At 43.1% G+C, this 21487-nt stretch overlaps 1 protein-coding gene and 1 long non-coding RNA gene across 10 annotated transcripts in view; one reads left to right on the top strand and one right to left on the bottom strand.

The window, feature by feature from the left end:
• The window catches only part of LOC125463177 (zinc finger protein 385D-like), an 850093-nt gene that overhangs the window by 545204 nt on the left and 283402 nt on the right, over positions 1-21487 (bottom strand). The gene's annotated exons all lie outside the window — the stretch shown is intronic.
• The window catches only part of LOC132210947 (uncharacterized), a 90082-nt gene that overhangs the window by 17019 nt on the left and 51576 nt on the right, over positions 1-21487 (top strand). The window contains exon 2 of the long non-coding RNA XR_009447200.1: positions 13392-13447. This is a non-coding gene — a long non-coding RNA (uncharacterized LOC132210947). The remainder of the gene's footprint in view (positions 1-13391; positions 13448-21487) is intronic.

Raw genomic sequence — 21487 nt, 5'->3', positions numbered from 1 at the left:
CCAGAAATTACATGCACATACGATGGCACCAGTGAGGGAGTTTGCCAGATTTCTACAGTCATTTGGATTAACAAGTGCATTCAGTTTTCAGTCCGAAGGGCCAAGTTCTAATTGTCTGATTTAGTTTTAGATTCTCCTTCCAGATTATCTCTGCATTCAAATCGTTTCATCATTTTGAACACTTTGATTAATCACCCACAACCTTCCAAACTCAAAGGAACTCAATTTGTACAATTTGTCTTTGTATCATAATCCTCATACTGGTATCACACCAGCATGTGTGCTGTACCATGCCCAAGATGAACAGGATTCCTATTGTCAAAGATTAAATATCAGAAGGGCATGGATAGGGTGAATAGCTAAGATGTTTTTCGAAGGGGGCCGCGGGGGATTTGGGGGAGAAGAGTCAGAACCTAGAGAATATAGATTAAGGGTGAGTGGAGAAAGATTTAAGGGGGGACCTGAAGGATAACTTCTTTCCAGACTGAGGGTGGTGCATGTAGGGAATGAGCTGCCAGAGGAAGTGGTGGAAGTGGATACAATTACAATATTAAAGGGCACCTAGATGTGTATGTGAATTGGAAGGTTTTCGCAGAATATAGGCTGGCAAATGGGACTAGCCTGGCCATTGTGGATGAGTTAGACCAAGGGTCTGTTTCCCTGCTGTATGACCCCATGACTTGACTTAACAATTCTCGAGGTGAGATTTGCTCTGCACAAATGAAGTATCATTGCAAAAAGATAAACAAGTCATCCGACTAGCTTTTGACTTTGTACAAGATCACCCAAACGAGGGTGGCGCAGTGGTAGTATGGCGCACTGACCTCTACACCACCAAGGCCAAACGCCAACTCTCTGACACCTCCTCCTACCGCCCATTGGATCATGACCCCACCCCCGAGCACCAAACCATCATCTCCAATACCATCCATGACCACATCACCTCAGGGGACCTCCCACCTACAGCCTCCAACCTTATTGTTCCCAACCCCACACGGCCCAATCTATCTCCTTCCCAAAATCCACAAACCTGCCTGCCCTGGTCGACCCAGTGTCTCAGCCTGTTCCTGCCCCACCGAACTCATGTCCACCTATCTGGACTCCATTTTCTCCCCTTAGGCCCAGGAACTCCCTACCTACGTCCAGGACACCACCCATGCCCTCCACCTCCTCCAGAACTTCCAATTCCCTGGCCCCCAACAACTCATTTTCATCATGGACGTCCAGTCCCTATATACCTGTATTCCTCATGCAGATGGCCTCAAGGCCCTCCGCTTCTTCCTGTCCCACAGGCCCGACCAGTCCCCCTCCATCGACCCCCTCATCCGCTGAGCCAAACTCGTCCTCACCCTCAACAACTTCTCTTTCGATTCCTCCCACTTCCTACAGACAAAGGGGGGTGGCCATGGGAACCCGCATGGGCCCAAGCTATGCCTGCCTCTTTGTAGGTTACGTGGAACAGTCCCTCTTCCACACCTACACAGGCCCCAAACCCCACGTCTTCCTCCGTTACATTGATGACTGTATCGGTGCCGCCTCTTGCTCCACAGAGGAGCTTGAACAGTTCGTTCACTTCACCAACACCTTCCACCCGAACCTCAAGTTCACCTGGGCCATCTTCAACACATCCCTCACCTTCCTGGACCTCTCAATCTCCATCTCAGGTAACCAGCTAGAAACTGATGTCCATTTCAAGCCCATCAACTCCCACAGCTACCTAGAATACATCTCCTCCCACGCACCCTCCTGCAAAAATTCCATCCTCTATTTCCAATTCCTCCGCCTCTGCGGCATCTGCTCCCAGGATGAGGCATTCCAGTCCCGCACATCCCAGATGTCCAAGTTCTTCAAGGGCCGCGACTTTCCCCCCGCAGTGGTCGAGAACGCCCTTGACCCCGTCTCCTGCATTTCCCGCAACACATCCCTCAGACCCCACCCCCGCCACAACCGCCCCAAGAGGATCCCCCTCATTCTCACACACCACCCCACCAACCTCCAGATACAACGCATCATCTTCCGACACTTCCGCCATCTACAATCCAACCCCACCACCCAAGACATTTTTTCATCTCCACCCTTGTCTGCTTTCCAGAGAGACCACTCTCTCCGTGACTCCCTTGTTCGCTCCACACTGCCCTGCAACCCCACCACACCCGGCACCTTCCCCTGCAACCGCAGGAAATGCTACACTTGCCCCCACACCTCCTCCGTCACCCCTATCCCAGGCCCCAAGATGACTTTCCATATTAAGCAGATGTTCACCTGCACATCTGTCAATGTGGTATACTGTATCCATTGCATCCGGTGTGGCTTCCTCTATATCGGGAAAACCAAACGGAGGCTTGGGGACCGCTTTGCAGAACACCTCCGCTCGGTTCGCAACAAACAACCGCACCTCCCAGTCGCGAACCAGTTTAACTCCCCCTCCCATTCTTTAGACGACATGTCCATCATGGGCCTCCTGCAGTGCCACAATGATGCCACCCAAAGGTTGCAGGAACTGCAACTCATATTCCGCTTGGGAACCTTGCAGCCCAATGGTATCAATGTGGACTTCACCAGCTTCAAAATCTCCCCTTCCCCCACCGCATCCCAAAACCAACCCAGTTCGTCCCCTCCCCCCACTGCATCACACAACCAGCCCATCTCATCCCGTCCCCCCACTGCATCCCAAAACCAGCCCAGCCTGTCTCTGCCTCCCTAACCTGTTCTTCCTCTCACCCAGCCCTTCCTCCCACCTCAAGCCGCACCTCCATTTCCCACATACTAACCTCATCCCACCTCCTTGACCTGTCCGTCTTCCCTGGACTGACCTATCCCCTCCCTACCTCCCCACCTATACTCTCCTCTCCACCTATCTTCTTTTCTCTCCATCTTCGGTCCGCCTCTCCCTCTCTCCCTATTTATTCCAGAACCCTCACCCCATCCCCCTCTCTGATGAAGGGTCTAGGCCCGAAATGTCAGCTTTTGCGCTCCTGAGATGCTGCTGGGCCTGCTGTGTTCATCCAGCTGCACACTTTGTTATCACCCAAACATTTTGTTCCTTCACAGCTTCTAGCCTTTCACCATTTAGAAACTACTTTGAATGTTTCTCTCAGATCCAACAGTGGGTGGTGTTGCACTTCCTAATACTGAATTTAATCTGTCAGCATTTTACCCATTCACTTAATCTATGTCCATTTGAAATCCTAAAACTATGAAGTGTAATCTGCAAAGTCTGGAGACACGTCTTTAAAAAAAACTTAAGAAAATAGTGATCCTACATCCTTTGATGACAATCGTGACTTGCAGTTGCACAAATAAAAAAATGCAATAAAAATCCTATTTGCATGCCAAAATTTTGCTGCCATTTTAATGCAATCTCCACGGGTAAAAGTGCACCTTAATTTGTGGGAGGTTTGGTATTAAGTCAGTGGCAGGCATGGGAATTAAGCAGGGAGCAAAACAAGTAAACTCTGGGCTGAGGGATTTCATCAGCAGTAGCACCAATGGGAAGATGGTGACCGAGTGCAAACGAGCAATCAACCATTGATTGGCTGGCAGCTCTTGGTGAAAGAAGGGACCTTACCCAGTGTCCTTGATCCTGGGGCAGGCCCAACAGCGTGTCTGGTGTCTGATTGGCACAAGGCACTTTTTTGAAGAAAGGGGAACACAAGGCTCTTGTTGGGTTTCTAGCTGGTGGTCAAGATCGCCACTGCCTCCTCAAAATTTCACTTCACAAAACAAATAAAAAGAATGAAACCCTGCCACAGCTTCTGGCAGGAGTTACTTTCAATTGGAGCCATATGTTATACCTAAAATTCCAACACGTATTGCAGGTGCCAGTGAGCAAGTGGCAGGGGCACTTCCCACTATGTGCCCAAAGCAAGACTAGTATTAGAAATTAACCACTTTTTCCCTCAGGTGATTTATGCCACTGAAGGGGTGCAATATCAAGATATACTATGGTGAAGATACAGTATTTGCTAGCCTATTGCTGCAGTAAGAAGATTTGGTAGATCTGGTAATGCCTGAGAAGATAGAAACAGAATTAAAATTTCAAGTCCAGCATGACTCTTCTTCAGTCATACAAATGTGATCCAAACATTGGAAATATCCACTAGAAAGCAAAGAGTATGGATAAAAGTTACCTCCTACACCTTGAAACGAACATCTCAAGATTACATTTAATGCACAGTTAGCACACTCACTAGCTCTAATGGAGCAAATGAAACTCTTTGGTTGTTGAGGGATAAAAATAGAACAAGATGTACAAAAAATTCAAAGCAAACTACAGTCATTATCAAGTTCAAGCTGTTTTATGTAAAACACATATACACAGCACAGAACCTGTTCAATTAACTTGCTGCAGGCACCTTTTAAGGTGCATTGGTCGGACAAACTGAAAGCAAGATGATTTATTCTGACTGGAAAATATCAATACCAATTTTATATAAAAGAATTTACCGATGAATAACTATAGATGAATAACTAGAAAAGGTGCAGAAAAAATTGACAAGGATGTTGCCTGGACTAGAGGGTTTGAGCTGTATGGAGAGGCTGGAACATTTTCTACCCCCAGAATGTCAGAGACTGAGGGGGATGTTCTTATATAGGTTTACCAAATTATGAAGGGCATAGTTCGGGGAAAAGACCTTGGCTACTCACCTGAGTAGGGGAGTGTAAAACTAGATGGCACAGCTTTAAGATGAGAGGAGTCAGATGTGGCCTGAGGGAAAATTTCTTCAAACAGAAGGTGGTGCAAATATGGAACAAACTGCCAGAGAAAGTAGTAGGAGGTGAATATAATTACAACATTTAAAAAGACATTTGGACAGGTAGCTGATTAGGGAAGGTTTTGAGAGAAATGGACCAAACGCAGGCAAATGGGACTGGTTAAATTTGGGATACCTGATTGGCATGGACTGATTAGACTGAAGGGTCTGTTCCTGTATGATTATGACTCTATATAAAATAGGTAATGTAGGCACAGCCTTCTGCTATTTTTTTAAATGGAAATCATTCATTGCAAACAAAGGCAATTGACTAGACAAATTCAGTTCCCTTTACGAAAGGAAAACCAACTAAAAATCAATAAGTAAGTTTTCTCTATTATTTGTTCAACCGAGACAGCGAGAGAGCGACAAGGCTGTAAAATTGAATAAGAACTTAAATGATTTTCAAATTAATCCACATTGTCCAAATATTTTCAGAATGGAGACCAGTTCCAGTTCCCACAAAATAAGGAAATTCAAGATTAGCATCCTGTGATATTAAAAAATAGTTCATAAGTAATAATAAAGAAAGATTGCGCTGAAACCTTGTGGCTAATACTCAGTTTTGCCACTGCTTACGATAAAAGTTGCCCAACCTATAGCCCATCAATCTCTCGGGCTACCTGATCCATGAAGGCACTGTTAGTTTTCACTCCAGTGTGAACAAGTACTGCATTATTTCACAGACTCACCCCTGAAACAGCCAACAAAGGCAACAAAATAAACCAAAAAATTGTTTTAAAAAAATCGTTGGCCCAATGTATTGTCCGTCACAAAGGCTGTAAAAACTATTGTTATTGTACCAAAGTCATAAGGAGTATGAAAAAGAGTTTCCTGATCTACTGGGCATATATGCCGCTCAACAGGAATAGCACTGTTCGTCATAACCAGCAGGAACAAAGTGGAAGCACTCCATTCAGTTTATAGACAAATTATTAGAGTGAGATCACTAGAAAGGACAACCTGCTGCTTTAGTTTCAGGTCTGCAATAGTGGGTGAAAGTTTTAAAATATATAGAACCAGATGATAGCTTTGAAATTGTTTCATATAAAGCACCAGCATTTCTAAACATTGAAGGATCACCTCTAGTGTGAACTTACAAACAATACTATAAAAAAGGGAAAATATTAGAATAAGCAATAATAAGGATCTGAAGAAGGATCCCGACCCGAAACTTCAGCTTTCCTGCTCCCCTGATGCTGCTTGGCCTGCTGTGTCCTCCAGCTCCACACTGTGTTGTCTCTTGTCTTATGGGATTGTATAACTTGAATTGGAAAGAAGGAGATTACTTAATTTCATTCAAAATGTATGAAAAGGCAATACTTAAACATATTAGTTTGTCGAGCCAAATATGTGCAAGTACATCCAGAGACCTTTAAAAGCATTTTTGCTGATTTATTCCAATAAATCTTGAATACCTTTTGGGATGATGAATTGGTAAAATTGATTTCCTGTTAAATTTGAAATGCCTTGAAGTCCTTGTTCTTTTCCACTTACATTCAGATCCATTCTATTTATAACACCAGAATAAAGTTTAATGAGCCTTGATAATTACCAATGATAATACATAATATACAATTCTCAATATTCAAACCATAGCACAAAATTTAAAAATTGCATGCTAGTATTAACAGTCATATTTTAGCTGGAGTTTCAGAATACTTGCATAGCATACTGCAATGGAGTGAAATATTATTTTGAACATTTGTCAGGACAGTTATTTCATAAAGATCATTTATGTACTTTATTGTTGAAATACCAGCAGTGTAAAAGTAGTTTGCAATCATAGAAACTTACATTACTTTTCTAACTGCAACAAAGGCACACAAAGATTCCTTATTTCCACTTCCTCCACCAGAGAACTGGCTGCTTTTGCTTCCCACCGCCAAGGTGATGAGCTGTTCACAAGGTAGTAACTAGCACAAATGCTACCTTACAGCTGGGTTAACCTCATTGGTGGGTTGAGGCATTTTAAGGCTTTAATTCACTAGTTAAAGGCCTTAAATAGCAGGCGAATCAACAGGTTAACTATTGACCTTCAAGAACAGAACTAAGTTCTGGCAGAGATTGCAAGAACTACAGATGCTGAAGTCAGAGGCAACACAGTGTGGAGGAATTCAGCATCAAAGGAGTAGGAAAGTTGATGTTTTGGATTGGGACCCTTCTTCAGAAATGGGGAGGGGGAAAGGAGCTGAGAAATAAATAGAGAGAGGAGGGATGAGGTGGATGAAGGTAGGTGTGATGGTGATAGGTGAGTGCAGGTATGGAGTGGTGGGGATTGCCAGTGGTAGGAGGAATGGATAGGTGGGACAAAAGATGCACAAGTTGTCTCAGGTCAAAGAGGTGGGGATGAGACGAAGGGTTGAACATGATATGAGGCTGGGGTGGGGAGATTTTAAAGCTGGTGAATTCCATGTTTAGGCCATTGGAGTTGTAGGCTCCAAAGGTGGAAAATGAGGTGTTCCTCCTCCAGTTTCCAGATGACACTGGAGGAGGTCCAGGATGGACATGTCACCCAGGGAGTGGGAGGGGGAGTTAAAATGGTTGGTGGCTGGAAGGTTGTTGTTTGTCATGTACTGAGCACAGATGGTCTACGAAATAGTTTCCGAGATTATGCTTGGTTTCACCAATGTAGAAGCGGCCACATTGGGAGCAACAGATACACTAGACCAAGTTGACAGATGTACAGATGAACCCCTATCTGATATGAAAGGCTTGTTTCATGCCTTGGATGGAGGGGAGGGGTTAAGTGTAGGGGCAGGTGTAGCACTTCCTGCTGTTGCAGGGAAAGGTGTTGTTGGGGAGTAGGGTTAGCGGGGAGTGTAGAGCGGACGAGGGAGTCACAGTGAGAGGTCCCTATGAAAGGCATAGAGGGGTGGGGAGGTAAAAATCTCTTTGGTTGTGGGATCGGATTGTAGGTGGCGGAAGTGGCAGAGAATGATATGCTGGATGCAGTGATTGGTGGGATCATAAGTGAGGACAAGGGGGATTTTGTCTTCATATTTGTTGGGAGGACAGAGAACAAGGGCAGAGTGTGGGAAATACAGCAGATGCGGTTGAGGGCATTTTTGATCACCAGAGGAGGGAAGTTACAATCTTAGAAATAGGAGGACATCTGGGATTCTTGGGAGTGGAATGCTCCATCTTGGGATCAGGCGCAGTGGAAGCAGAGGAATTGGTAGTAAGGGATCACATTTTTGCAGGAGAGTGTGTGAGGAAGTGTAGTCCAGGTAGCTGTGGGAGTCAGTGGCCTTAAACAGATGCTAGTTTTGAAGTGGTCACCAGAGGTGGAGGTGGAAAGGTCCAGGAAGGAAAGAGGTACCGAAGATGGTCCAGGTGAATTTGAGGTTGGGATGAAAGGTATTAGTAAAGTTGATGAACAGTTCAATCTCCTCGTGGGAGCACGAGGCAGTGCCGATACAATCATCGATGTAACGGAGGAAGAGGTGGGGGATAGTGCCAGTGTAGCAGCAGAAGAGGGGCTGTTCCACGTATCCTACGAAGAGGCAGGCAAAGCTTGGGCCCATGCAGGTCCCCATGGTGGCTGTCTTCCACTGTAGGAAGTGGGAGAAGTTAAAGGGGAAATTGTTCAGGGTAAGGACAAGTTTGGTTAAGCAGACGAGGGTGTCGGTGGAGGGAGACTGGCTGGCCCTGCAAGAAAGGAAGAAGCGAGGACTTTTAGGACTGGTTGGGACCCAAAACTGGAGGAGCGACACCTCATATACTGCCTTCAAAGCCTGCAGCCTGATGGCCCAAACATGAAATTCATCAGTTTAACATCTCCCACCCCAACACTCATCCCATGTCCAACCTTTCCTCTCATCCCTGCCTCCTTGACCTACACAACCTGTCCATCTTCTCTCCCACCTACCCACCCTAACCTTCCCACTGACCACTCCCTCCCTGAAATCTCCTGTCACCACCCCACCTACCTTCCCTCGCCCCACGCCTCCTCTCTCTATTTATTTCTCATCTCCCTTTCCCCCTCCCCAATTCCGAAGAAGGGTCCCAACATGAAACAGCAACTTTCCTGTACAGTTCTGGCAGAGATGTGATAAAGAGGCTGGTGTTTGAATACACCTTTGCCCTCCCTAATAAAGGGCCCTTTCCTCTTCCTAGTTTGCTACCACTCGGAGCAGGAGATTCTACCTCTGGTGTTGGTGAACTTTAAATGGTTGTGCATTGTTAAATTTTACCTGGTTAATACCCACTTTGAACCCTTGGGAGTTAATTCCCAATGGGATTTTTCTCAATTTTCCACTGCAACCTTGGCAGAGGATTCTGAAAATCCTGGAAGAATTGCTTTGAGGTGCATAGTCTGCTTTCTGCAGAGTTTTGAGTCAACATCACGTTAGACGATTAAGTTAATTGATATAAACTGCAGCCAGTGGATCCCTTTGTGCCAAGATGGTGACTTCACCATCATCCTCTTTTTGTTAGTTCTCCAGGATAGGTAAATGATATCCTTAGGGTAGTAGCAGCACTCGACTTCCAATCCAGAGAGCCCAGTAATGTTCTAGGGATCTGGGTTTGAATCTTGCCATGGCAGATTGTAGAATTTGAATTCAACAATAATCAGGAAATAAGAGTCTAAATGGTAGCCATGAAACATTGCTGTTTGTCAGTAAAAAACAAAATGTGGTTCAGTAATACTTTTTAGGGAAGGTAATCTGACATCTCACCTGGTCTGACTAATATATGACTCCAGACCCACACTCCTCTTGGCAATTCGGGATGGGCAATGAATGCTGGTCCACCAGTGATGCCCACATCCCATGAATGAATAAAAAAAAATCCTATTCCTGCAGCAACAGCAATGCTAGAGGCAGCCTGTTCATTTCCAGGCTCTCACACTATAGATGCCCATCACAGAAATCCTCCAGGTTGTGGAGCTCCTGCGACTGGCTGACATACATTCATGCATGTAGGAGTCACCTCAGTTACTAAGGGTCAGCTGCTGGGGCTGCAAGAAAGGGCCATGACAAGGAGCGAGATTCCCCCAATGTCATCATCAGTGTCTGCCTCACAGTTCTCAGGGTTAGCCTACAGCTCTTTGTTAACTAGGCGTACCCGTGAGCTCTTGGAAACATTTGGATGTAGCATTTGGCCATCGGGTGATTGGTTGATCAATACTTTAAGGTAGCTGCTATCAATATAACGGTTATTGTTTTGTGTCTGCATTTATTTTTTGGCTTTGAGTATGATTGTCTGTAGCTCTCCCTGCTGAAAACATCTGCTCCTGTCCACAGCTGATATATTCCTCATGTGCCTCCCATTCTATTTGCAATGCTGGGCTCATTTGGTGAATATTTCTGTAATGATGGAGGGCATGCAGCTATCTTGTGATTGTCCTTCCTCAAAGAGCTGATCTTCCTTGGAGAACTGCATGGTCTCCTCCTTCAACCTCTGCTGCATATTCCTCTAACAGGCCCCTTAAAGTTCTGAACAGAACTGAGAGAGATCCAAGCCATTTTACTGATAGTTTTCTTTATTTATCCTGTCCACATAAGCCACTGGTTGTAGCCAGCTGCAAGTGACATATTAACACCTCAAGTACTAACTCCTATTTTTCCATCAGAGACAGCATCCATTCATGTCAGTCCTCCTCCTCCATTGGCATCAGTATGGACAAAAATGCCACTCTAGTCCTCATTTCGTGCCTTTCCCAGACGTAGTGTGCTGTGAATTTTCTCCTTGCAGCCAAAGGGAATGAGTGAGGGATCATTTTTTTGTTTAGGGCCCAGGCACATAACACTTGAGGAAATCAGTCTGAGATGAGGAATGTGAAGTCAACAAGTCAATGGGCACAGTCTCATTGACAATGCCTGTGGAACTGTGGAGTAAGTAAGGAGCCCGAACTGACACTCCAGTTACTGGAAGTAGGGGCCTCACAGGGTATGTATGCTGAAGAAGGCTAAGGAATTGGCAGAGTGAAGGTCGCCAGCTGATACTTTTGCGCCATTCACCTTGGCAGATCAAGCAAAGAATTGTGAAACTGTTTCCAAGACAATCCAAGTTACACTCTGGCTAATCACTTCTATTTGCACCTCCAGCCTTGCCTGTTTTGTGACATTATCCCGCTTCTTCCTACCATTATCTGGAAATAACAGTTGCCTCCATGTCCTCATTGCAAGTTTCACATTTGTGGGTTATAGGCTTCTGTTCCTTTTCTAACATCCACCTTGTTCCTCCATTCACTTCTGTGAGTTTATTGTCCCTAATACATGGGTCCACCACACTGATTGCCTCAGTTCATACCCAAGCCTGAGGGATGTTCCAAATTTACGTGTTTGACATTCAACGCTATGCAAGAGAATAGGCCAGAGCTTCCATACCACCACTCAATAATATTACTATACCAGGCCTGTTCCACTGTCTGTGAGACTTGAATTGTTGTAAGCATAAGTAACAACAAAGTAGTTTTAGAAGTGGGATTTGTTACTGCTACAACAAAACTGCAAAATCAGATCTCCAACACTTGAGGCTAGAAACAAGGAGTTGAATGTGGATGTGAGGCTCTCATAGCTTGGAATTAAATATTGCTCCATGAGTGTCTCATCCCAAAAAAAAACACTTTTCTTCTATTAATACCAACGAGGCCCATTTTGTGATGTTCAGTCAAGGTAAATGGGATAAGACCTTTAATTGGTCTACAAGCCTTTTTCCCTAGTTACTGGGTTGATTAAATGAAAACACTTGAGAACAAATCATGAAAAACAGTGATTTTCGTTTGGTCTTCTAAATGTTACTGTTATCCATTCTTCATTGGATACCAATCCCAAAGGCAAGCCGTTGATGGGCTATCCTATCAAATTCACCCGGAAGGCCTACTACTCTTAGGATCAGGTTGCTGACCTGGCTGTGGAACTGATTCACTGAGTAAAATACAGTCTAAAAGATTCCTCCCAAAGGCTCACAATTGAGTGAGTTTAGAAGTGGGTAATTTAGCTGACACAAGTTTCTGCAGGATGTGAATGGGCTGAACACACAGCTCTCCTTTTTGCCAATGCTTACTTTAATTTGAGAACCAGGCTATTTGAACTCTCAGACTCATACTCTACCAGAAAATGTACTAAATTAGGTAGTGCCATAGAATCATAGAAATGATACAGCACCGAAGGGGGCCATTCGGCCCAACTTGTTAATGCCTGATGCAAACACACCCAGATCCTTTTCTAATCCTATCTTTCTGCACATGGCCCATTGTCCTGCAGGTGGCAGCACTTATTTGCAGATCTGGGTACTTTTTAAAAGACATTTAGGATGTTTGCCTCCAACACCAATTCAGCCAGTGACATCCAGACATCCACTACCCTCTGTGTAAAAACAATATTCCCCACAGCTGCTCTAATCCATTTGCCTCTTTGCTTGAATCTATGATGTGTGGTCTTCGAACTTCATCAAAGGGGAACCTCCTGTTAATTCTCTTTCTACCCCTCACAATTTTGTATACCGCAATCATGTCCCCTAATATCATCAATGCACAGTTAGAGTACAATAATGAGCCTGGGTTCAGATTTCAATCATCACTGAAAGTTCTTGATGCTGAACGTATTTATAGGCTCTGCAGAAAACATATTTCTATGTACCTTCGAAAAGGGCAGGATAGCAGTTATGACATATCTGTGTAGCTGACGTACTGTTACCCCTGTGCTGTTGAATCCATACAGCCTACTCTGTATCAGTTCATCAATTCAGAAAATCACAACTGCCAGAGGGTACCTGTCCCTCCAAGGGCAAGGGGGAAGTGAGATAGGGGAGAAATAAAAATAAATTGCAGATCAAGCAGTACTATTGTGAATTTATTGCTGATGGTTTTATTTGAAGACATTTAAGTAAAAATTACTCATAGTTCTGAGGTACAGAATTAGTAAAAAAAAATTCACATACAGTCAGTGATAGTAGGAACTCGGTGTAGTCTAAGCATGCAACGTTTACTTCTGATGTTGAGACTATAGTTTGCTGTTCTGCAGGAGTAGTAATTCTCCTACTTCCTTTGACCAGAAACCAACCCATTGGAGGTCTAATGCTCCATCTGTTAACATATTCTCATTTCATAGTTAAAATCAGGAAAGGCTCCAGCTGCAGTTTATTTGGATTCAAAGCCACACTGTGCACATTGCTGCAATGCCTCAAGTAATCAGTTTGGCTGATATGGACTTCTCTGCAGATTGCCAAATTTCCAGCTGGTTGTCATATCTAGTCACATACTTGAGGGACAGCTGTTAGGCATTTAACTAATGTAATCCAGCCTGACTTCACTTGGGTCTATGCATTCAACATTAAACACGTTCACTGTCAGTAATAGTGGAGCACATAAAGTCACAAGATAACATTTTATTATATGACAAGTGAGTAACAAATACATTATTGTTGATAAACCCTCAGTTTCTCCAATGCATTTCACTTACCAGCTACAAAGGAAGAAATTCAATCTGATGTTGTTTACATATGGAGGAAATTTTAAGAGTGAAGGAATGAATTTGAGACCTTAGTCACTTAGCTGCGATATCTCTCCAGATTGGATACCAGTGATTTCAAACTGTGCTGTGCATCTACTTGACAGATTTTAGGATGTTAACATTGGTTAACAAGATGGTGAAGTATTCACTGCTCATGCTCATCCATTTGTTTCAGTTCCTCAGGCTAAACAATGGACTTTAAAGAGAAAACTGGAAGCCACCCAATAGAATGTAAGTCAATATTTTAATAGTTTTGTTTCTGTAGAGCAGAGAGAAGCAACAACAGTGCTGGTGTAAGCCTACGTCCCTTCACTTTCCCCTCTCTCCTACCCCACTGCAACTCTTGGTTTCCTTGAAATCAGGCTCATGTCAGCTTTGTCCAAGTGTCTTGTCAACAGCTTCAATGCAAGTCTACACTTTACCATCCATTATTGCACTGGAAACAATACAATTTGGCTATCTTGTTTTATAGTCAGTGCTTGCACTGTCATGGAACAGTGTTAAAATATCTTTCAATAAAAATAAATATCACAATTACTTAATTAGTGACTCAATATCAATGTACTTACATTTAGCATGAACATTTGTTTGATAGCCATTTACAGTATGTGTCCTTTTCAAACTGGAATCCCCAAATTTGGTTAAACCTACCGTCAATTATTCTTTCATCTATTGGTTGCTCACCACCACATGTATGCAGCGCACATTGTTCAAAACAAGGGATAAGTCTGCACTTCTTTCCAAAGCAGAGTGTGCTTTGAAAGGAGAACTGAGATCTTAAGAGGAAAAAGCATGAAGACCAGAGAACTCAGGGAAATAAATGAATGAAAATATTCCACATTTCAGAAGAGGAAATACTGGAGGCCTTAAAAATCACAAGTAGATAACTCTCCATGGCTTGATCATGTGGGAAGCTAGGGAAAAAATTGTGAAGCCCCTAGCACAGATATTTGCTTCATCTGCAGCCACAAGTGAGGTGCTAGAGAACTGGAGAGTGGCTAATGTTGTGCCTTTAGTTAACAAAGGTTGTAAGGAGAAGCCTGGGAACTATAGACCAGTGAGTTTGATGTCAGTGATGGGTAAGTTTTGGAGGGGATTCTGAGGGGCAAGATTTACAACACTTAGAAGGTAAGGACTAATTGAGGGTAGTCAGCGTGGTTTTGTTCTTGGGAAATCGTGTCTCACAAACTTGATTGAGTTTTTGGGGACTTGATAGATGAAGGCAGATGTTGTCTACATGGACTTTAGCAAGGCCTTCAACAAGGTTCCGCATAGTAGACTGGTTAGTAAAGTTAAATCATGTGGAGTTCAGGGACAGCTTACTAATTGCATTCAAAATGGGCTTGATGGGAGGAGACTGGTGGCTTGTGACCAGAGGTCCTCTGCAAGGCTGAGTGCTAGATCTACTATTGTTTGTCATTTATATAAATTATTTAGATGAGAATATAGGAGGCAAGGTTACTAAGCTTGTGGATGACACCAAAATCAGTGGTATAATGGACAGTGAAAAAGATTATCAAAGACTACAGAGGGATCTTGATCAATTGGGCCAATGGGCTGAGGAGTGGCAGATGAAGTTTAATTTGATAAATGCAAAGTAGTGCATTTAGGTAAAACAAACAAGGCCAGGACTTACACAGTTAATGGTAGGGATGTATTGTTGGTAGTATTGATGAACAGACAGGCTTAGGGGACTCTTTGAAAGCTGCATCACAGTTAGATGGGGTGGTTAAGTCATTTGGCACATTTGCCTTCAATGCTCCAAAGTTTTGAATCTCTAAATCTATATAGTGTTTGGCACTGTGGTCCCACCAATGAAGTCATTTGTTCTGAGCGTGATCTGCAGTAACATTAGCCTCTGATCTCATGTGCAAGTTGAACAACTCATTGTCACACAATACCAGCTCTGTTCTCAGATCAAAATTGTTTTGTTATACAACTTCAATTAATTACTTTGCCTTTTCTGTCTTGTGCATTGTGTAGGCCTCTACTGAGTGTGATCCCTTTCCCAAGACCTTTGGTTTCTGGTAACAGCTGCTTCACCAATGAAACACAGCAGCTCCCAGTACTGCAAACATAGACAGCAAACTTTTAGCTCGTATGTTTTGGCACAAAGTCAACCCTCATCCATAGCCACTTACCCCTTTCACAACATTATTTCCACAAAAGGCAAAGGTAGAGGTGGTGCAGTTCGTGCCATATATTAACATTAATTGTTCTTGAAAGCATTCGAGTAAATGCAACATGATCGAAACAAAACAATTAAGTTCAAGTGACAGACCATCTTGGAATCTGAATTCAATAACCTTATTCTACCCAACTACTATAGGCAGGCCAAGCGTATACTCCAAGTAAATATCAGTGGACCATTGGGATTGACCTCAGGGCATCACTACCAAATAAAATGACAACATTATATTTACTTCACAAGTTTCTGCTCTCCAGAATCAAATTCCTGCTGAGGCTGCAATGCTTTAACAGCTGTCACACGTGTAACAAGTTTGTGGGAATTCTCAGCTACCTCCTCAATAATAAAAGTAACACTGCAGTTATTCAGAAGATATTTCTGAGATATTATTCTGTATAGAAAAATAAACAGTTCCACTCTTCTAAGAAGAATACTGGATAATACTAGTTATTGGAATCCTATTGCTTGTCTAATTAAAGGAAATAGATGACAAAATGTTTTCTTTCTTATTATGTGGTGTTCGCCTCCAACAGTGATTTGAGTTTCTGCCACTTAATAATGGAGCATTTTCTGAGGAGATGGGATTGCTGATCTATTAAGATGTTCAGATCGAAGTACTGATTGCAGTATTCCTAAACTATTTCAAGTAAACGACGCAAGTCTTTTTGTGAAAAAAGATTTCCTGTAAAAATTTGAAATGCTTAATACTCACACATTGAAGATCAATCCATGTATCGGGAAATACCATCTTACTACAAATTTTAGAAGGGTCAAAATGCTTGTCCTTAAGGGAATGAAGGAATATTGAGCTCCTCTATGGTTCCTGCTCAACATAAACGCATAAAACATAGTGGCAGGAGCAATGTTGATTTGTACTAGATGTTGAAGGTGTCATTATTGCACTGAAACATTAAACCTAAGGCTCATGTCACCTACCTGAGAAGTCACACGGTGGCTCAGTGGCTAGCACTGCTGCCTCACAGTGCCAGGGAGCCTGGTGCAATTCCACCCTCTGGTGACTGTCCGTGTGGAATTTGTACATTCTCCCCATGTCTGCTGGGAATTACTCCAGGTGCTCCAGTTTCCTCCCACGGTCCAAAGATGTGCAGACTAGGTGGATTGCCTGTGCTAAATTGCCCATAGTGTTCAGGGATGTGTAGATTAGGTGGGTTAAAGGGAGATGGGATGCTCTGATGATCCAAAGGGCCTGTTTCCACATTGTATGGGCTGTATAACATTCTATTGAAAAGATCTCATGGCACTATTTTCAAGAAGAGGAGGTGTATCTCTGTGACCAGCCTGACATTTCTCTCTCAATCAATGTTGCAAAAGCTGATTACTTGATCATTACCATTCTGTATTTGGGGGAGTCTGTGTAAGTTGTTGGTCCTGTTTCTTAGATTACAGTGATGACGGGTTGCATCTGAAGTGCCTAAAACTTCCAATCTCTGAGTTTCACAAGCTCAAAATCAGTGCGTGATTATCCTGAAACAAAACCAAGCTAATGACTTCATGTTGATTCTCTGTCATAAAAAGCAATAAAAACAAGTTCCATTAACACTCCAGGTGTTTCCTCTTTTCTGACGCAGACTAGACTATGTCGCTACACTGAAAGTACTGTCTGACATGGATGTCTTACAAAAATCCTGCACAAAAGTAACTCCCCTTTCTTACAGTGCTTACAGCGTTAGGCATGAAAACTCTGCTGCTAAATTAATGCCATTCTTTTGAAATCTAAGCTCCTAAAAATGATACTAATATATTCAAATCAGATACCTTTCTTCATAATGTCCTATCGTTTATCACTGCATTTGTAGCCAATATGAAATATACTTTAAAATGTAGATTTATAGGAGAATGAATGTACAAAAGGGAGACATTTACCTCATTTGGTGGAATTTAATTGGCTCACTTGAAAATTTCAGAAGGGTGGGCAGGGGAATTTAATTTGCAGGAGGCCAAGTGCCAGATTCCGAATAGTGTGTTAAATCTTTCCTCTGAAGTTCTCAATGTTGTGGGTGAATCAGGTATCCCACAGGACAGGTTTTCAGCAGAAGCCTCTTTTGCATACTTAGTGTGCCAATTACACATTAACACCCTAGCCTGCTGGAATTATGATTACTGGTGCAATTAAGTTATCCAAAAATGGTAGTCACATCTGTTCACAAAGCCAACTATCTGTAATAAACATCTACCTCGCAGGCTCCACCGCTTCTTCCAACCTCTGGTTAGTAAACATTTCTTCACTAACTTGGCTCCCTCAGAAAATAGCTTATGAAGCCTCTCCATGCTGATAAATTAACGAGGCGTCCTATTCATAGATAGTCTGCCATCATGTCATCAAACACTTAGTGTTAGGGATGAAGGCTAAATGGGACCACTACCCTGCCCAAGGGAGGCAGTCACATAAATGTGAAAGTGCAGCCAAGTAGTCTTCAGTTTAATGGTGGGATTAACCCAATCTTAAAGGGGTGAACAGAAAAGCTGATGGAGAGGATGCTCAGCAGAAAACGACGAACAGAGAATGAATCTTAAAGGGAGTATTTGATGGGGACACTGGGGCATCCTGTGGAATGGAAAAAGCAAACAAGGATGCAGAAGGGTACTAACAATTACAGGGAAGTGGGTAACAGTGGGGGCTGGCAGCTGGATATAAGACCATAAGACATAGGAGCAGAAATTAGGCCATTTGGTCCATCAAGTCTGCTCTGCCTTTCAATCATGGCTGATAAGCTCATCAGGCCCATTCTCCTGCTTTCTCCCTGTAACCCTTGATCCCTTTGATAATCAAGAACCTATCTATCTCAATCTTAAATGTACTCAATGACCTGGCTTCCACAGCCTTTTGTGGCAGTGAATTCCATAGATTCACTTCCCACTGGCTGAAGAAGTTTCTCCCTATCTCTGTTTTAAAAAGGCCTTCCCTTTCCTCAAATGCTGTGCCCTCAGGTCCTAGACTTTCCTACCAATGGAAGCATTTTCCCAACATCCACTTTGTCCAGGTCACACAGTATTCTGAAAGTTTCAATTAGATCACCCCTTCATCTAGCTAAACTCCAATGAGTACAGTCCCAGAGTCCGCAAATGTTTCTCCTATGTTAAGCTTTACATTCCTGGGACCATTCTCGTGAACCTCCTCGGAACCTGCTCCGGGGCCAGTACATCCTTCCTGAGATATGAGGCCCAAAACTGCACACAATACTCCAAATGTGGCCTGTCCAGGCCACAAAGGCTCAGTAGTATGTCCCTGCTTTTATAATCAAGTCCTCTCAAAATAAATGCCAACTTTGCATTTGCCTTCCTGGCTACTGATTCAACCTGCATGTTTACCTTGAGAGAATCCTGGACTAGATCTCCCATGTCTCTTTGCACTTCAGACTTCTGAATTTTCTCCCCATTTAGATAATAGTCCATGCTTTTATTCTTCTTACCAAAGTGCATGACCTCACACTTTCCCATGTTATACTCCACCTGCCACTTCTTTGCCCACACTCCTAACCTGTCCAAATGCTTTTGCAGCCTCCCTGCCTCCTCAATGCTACCTGTCCCTCCACCTATCTCTGTATCATCTGCAAATTTAGCCAGAATGCCCTCAGTTCCTTCATCTAGATCATTAATGTACATAGTGAAAAGTTGTGGTCCCAACGCTGACCCTTGTGGAACATCACTTGTCACCGGCTGCCATCCTGAAAATGACTGTTTTATCCCCACTCTCTGCTTTCTGCCAGACAGCCAATCTTCTATCCATGCTAACACCTTGCCTGTAACAGCATGGGCCCTTTTCTTACTCAGCAGCCTCCTGTGTGGCACCTGATCAAAAGCATTATCGAAGTCTGAGTAGATAACATCCATTGGCTCTCCTCTGTTCGTTACTTCCTTAAAGAATTCTGGCAGATTTGTCAGGCATGACTTCCCCTTGATGAAACCATGCTGACTTTGTCCTATTTTACCATTCACTTCCAAATATTCAGAAATCGCATCCTTCACAATGGGCTCCAAAATCTTACCACGACTGAGGTTAGACTAATCAGCCTGTATTTTTCCGTCTTTTGCCTTACTCCCTTTTCAAACAGGGGTGTCATGTTAGTGATTTTCCACTCCTCTGCAACGGAAGAATGGAATACGGAATATGAATGGAAGAAACTCATTAGAGTTAGTGGGTCTGCTGGTAAGGAGGAAATGCAGTGGAATTGAATGATGGGCGTTATAGCAGTGTGGCTGGTCAACAAAGTATCAGAGGATTGAGATGAGGGAGAAGAGGAGGAAGATGGAAAATAAATGGATAATACAAGTGCTTGGGGCAGGGTGTGGGTTGGAATGGTTTGAAGAAGGCCAGAAGGCTGGGACAAAAGAAGGCCATCTAACATTCTAGGGGAGCAACTTATCATGGAAAATGAGTGTGTTGAGGGTGAAAGAGCCAAATTCATAGTTCACCACCTCCACCTTGCACAAAGGTGTTTTCCAGATAAAGACTTTAGAGACTGCACAGTGCAAAAGGGAGATGAGGGAGGTGACAGCAGAAATGTTTGCATGTATTTTACAGCCAAAACAAATTATCAGAATTGATATTGTTCAAGCAATCCTGACTGTTTCACTTCAATGCAAATGCAACACTGCAGATTAAAGGTGATTATGGACCAAAACCTGCAATCTCCCAACAAACCATTACCAGTCAATGGTTTATATTTCAAAATAAGGAGAGCAAGGACTCTGCTGAAGCAGAGGTTTGAGGTGTGGCATGGGGAATTTATGTGGAATCATTCACAATAGACCATGCACCGGTTTCACCATTCACAACTCATTTGAGAGTTAACAATTTGGGAGTAATCCTGAAGACCATGAAACCACAGAACAGAAGTAAGCTGTTGGCCATTTGATCCTGTGCTGTCATTCATTGAGATTTGACAATCCTCAATTTCACTTGCCTGCTATATTCCTATAACCTTCAACCCCCTTACTAACTGGAAATCTCTCTATCTCAGCCTTGAATATACTTACCCCAGCCTCGACAACCATTTGCAATAAAGGATTTCACAGACACACTGTCCTCTGAGAGAAGAAATTCCTCTTCACCTCTATCTAACATAGACAATGCCTTCCTCAGATTTTCTATTTGTGCCTTAAATTCTCACACAGAGAAAACAACCTTTCAGCATCTACCCTGCCATGTCCCGTTGTGTTTAAATACGGCTGTGTTTCATCCTTCTAGACTGCAATGAGTACAAGCTGAAACTTCTCAACCTCTCGTTCTACAAAAATCCCTCCATTCCCATGATCAACATAGTAAACCTCCTCTGGACTGCCACCAATGTCACTATCTTTCCTTAGATCAGAGACCAAAATGGTTTAAGTGTGATCTGACCAGTGCCTTATATAGAATGAGCAGTATCTCTCTACTTTTTAAGCTCAAATCCCTTTGAAATAAGGCCCAACAGTCCATTTGCCTTCCTTATTATCTGCTGAATTGAGTGGAAGGATATTGAGATTTATGCATGAGGATTCAATCACTTTGTGCTGTAAATTTCTACAAACATTCCCCGTTTAAATAGCATTCAACTCTTCTATATTTCCTGTCGAAGTGAAAAATCACATAATTTCCCACATTATGTTCTATCCGCCAAGTTTATTTTACTCATCTACTCAATCTGTCTATACCTCTCAACAAAGATAACAAGGTGTGGAGCTGGATGAACCCAGCAGGCCAAGCAGCATCAGAGGAGCAGGAAGGTTGATGTTTCAGGTCTAGACCCTTCTTCAGAAATTCCTGCTCCTCTGATGCTGTTTGTCCTGCTCTGTTCATCCAGCTCTACACCTTGTTATCTTAGATACTCCAGCATCTGCAGTTCCTGCTACCTCCTATACCCCTCAGCAGGCTGTTTGAGTTTTACTCATCACTTGTCTTCCCATCTGGTTTTGAGTCATTCACAATCCTAGTGATGGTACATTCATTTCCATGATCCAAATCATTCCTATTTCTCATAAATAATTGTGGCTCCAGCACTGATTCCTGTGGTACTCCACAGGTTCAGGTTGGCATTCTGAAAATGCCTCCTTATTCTAACTCTCTATCATCTATTAGTTAG

The sequence above is a fragment of the Stegostoma tigrinum genome, chromosome 2 (assembly GCF_030684315.1).
Source record: "Stegostoma tigrinum isolate sSteTig4 chromosome 2, sSteTig4.hap1, whole genome shotgun sequence".
Classification (NCBI taxonomy): domain Eukaryota; kingdom Metazoa; phylum Chordata; class Chondrichthyes; order Orectolobiformes; family Stegostomatidae; genus Stegostoma; species Stegostoma tigrinum.
Note: the sequence above shows the minus strand (reverse complement) of the source record. Positions and strands in the feature narration are given on the sequence as shown.